The following is a 2,516-nucleotide window of genomic DNA, read 5'->3' as shown; positions in this document are numbered from 1 at the left end:
GCGCTTAGATCAACAGGTAATCTAACCTAACTCTACATTGAAAAGACAGTATGTTTATCTCCATTCTACATTCTACTTTTCAGTAAGAGCAAATATACTCACCGACAAAAGAAACGTGAATACCATACATGCTGGTTAATATCTGAAGAATTACTCATATTCAAGAGATATTACATTGGTTCAATGCACAAACATACTGCTATGTTGTGTGAACCGACGCTCATGAATGTATCACATGTGACGTCAGAGATCCATGACTCGAGATGCACCATGTCTCGTGCAGGATTAGGGTGTAGCATATCGTGATAGAATAAAGACACTCTGTGGTAACACTTGACTGATTGTTGGTCTTGTCATTAAGTGGTACACGTTGAAAACATCTCTTCTTAACATACATACTTCTCTATATGTTTCTGTGGTTCGAGACCTATGGAGATCCGGGATAGAATAGGTCTTCAGCAACCAATGCTTGCCGTAAAAGGCGACTATGCTTGTCGTAAGAGGCAACTTACGGGATCAACTGACGTGGTTGATGCATGTCATCGTATCTCAATTGCGTGGATCGATGTTCATGATATCAGTCACTGGATTGTGTGGTCCAGACCCGATTATTTATAGACCTTCGTCTGTTCATATAGCTGGAATATTGCTGAGTGCGGTGTTAAACAACAAACAAACAAACAGTTCTATGGCTCGAGTTTCTGTTGGCGGTGAGTATATATTGAGAGAAACCGCATGGGTTGAGTCCAATGTTTTGAGTGGCTTGTCAATCTGAAGTACGGAACGCCTTTAAACAAATTATGGCGCTGTATATCATCCAGCAGTTATTGTTTTTTATCACCCTACTACTTCACTCGAACATATTACTGGCGGTGAAAGTTTGTAGCATAGCAACCTCGTCAGATAACATGAAGTGGGCACCCTAAAATAAACTATGGGAGCCCTGCAAGGCTTCGTTCTACATCGCGTGTGGAGAACCTTCAGAATACAGCACCACAACTTCTCGTGAGGACGATCTCTGCTGTAGGTCACATGTCTCAAAAATAAGCGTTTTTGTACGTGAGCCCGACAGAGCTAAGCCGACACTGCTAAATATTTTTACCTGGTCAAACAAACAAACAAATATTTTACCCATCTGTGGTCGTTTTTGTGTGAAGAATAGTCTAAAACCAACTGAAAAGTTAAAAGCAATATGTTTCCGCACCCATCCTTTAAAAAGCATGAGAATGTATCAATTTTCTGAATCTGTTTTTGTCCTGGCGCAACGTTATGTTCATTGATTTTCAAATGTATTATTTACACGTATGTCTTTTGCCTTTGGCCGTATCCCCAGAAGGGGGTGGTTCATGGGCCAATCTGGTGGAATGATTTACTGCTTGAGTATATCATCCCAGTATCCTTGGTGCTGCAAGTCGGAGATCCACTTGTTTATAGTACTGTCTATATGACACTCCATGGTGGGTGGGAAGCTTGGATGATGAAACATTATACATACCAACAAGGACCTTGAAACGCCATTGACAAAAAAATCGTCAGCTTGAAAATGATCCAAGTACCAATGATAGTCATAGACCTCCCGAACGAGTTGAAAACTGGCCAAGGTTTCTGGTTTTTGAATCTCTAGATAAACAACCAATTAAACTCAACCCGTTTGCTATTTCAAAAGGAGTGCATGGTGTAGCATGTGGTGTCATGAATATCAAACGCATGAGAGCTGGCTAACCAATTAAACTCAAACCGTTTGCTATTTCAAAAGGAGTGCATGGTGTAGCATGTGATGTCATGAATATCAAACGCATGAGCTCTGACTAACCTGCTATCTAGTCATACGTTGGCTGGTATTCCTGTTTCAGTATCTGCTCGTAGGTTCCTCAACTCAAGTAAAGGATTCGTTAGAGATCGGTATCATCTTTTAGAGTACATGACAGAGCTTGACATTTTATGTGGGTTGAGAGATCAAAGTGTCACACATGTGAAACGATTCTCTAGGCGTCAGAACTCTGAAGTAATTCAAAGCAATACCTACCTGTTTTCGTTTGTCTCACCAACAGCACCCAAATCCATCAAAGCAGGTTATTGCAACGTTATGTTCATTGATTTTCAAATGTATTATTTACACGTATGTCTTTTGCCTTTGGCCGTATCCCCAGAAGGGGGTGGTTCATGGGCCAATCTGGTGGAATGATTTACTGCTTGAGTATATCATCCCAGTATCCTTGGTGCTGCAAGTCGGAGATCCACTTGTTTATAGTACTGTCTATATGACACTCCATGGTGGGTGGGAAGCTGGGATGATGAAACATTATACATACCAACAAGGACCTTGAAACGCCATTGACAAAAAAATCGTCAGCTTGACAATGATCCAAGTACCAATGATAGTCATCGACCTCCCGAACGAGGTGAAAACTGGCCAAGGTTTCTGGTTTTTGAATCTCTAGATAAACAACCAATTAAACTCAACCCGTTTGCTATTTCAAAAGGAGTGCATGGTATAGCATGTGATGTCATGAATA

This window comes from Haliotis rufescens, unplaced genomic scaffold (genome assembly GCF_023055435.1).
Source record: "Haliotis rufescens isolate VD_foot unplaced genomic scaffold, xgHalRufe1.0.p SCAF_16, whole genome shotgun sequence".
In the NCBI taxonomy this organism is placed as follows: domain Eukaryota; kingdom Metazoa; phylum Mollusca; class Gastropoda; order Lepetellida; family Haliotidae; genus Haliotis; species Haliotis rufescens.
Note: the sequence above shows the minus strand (reverse complement) of the source record.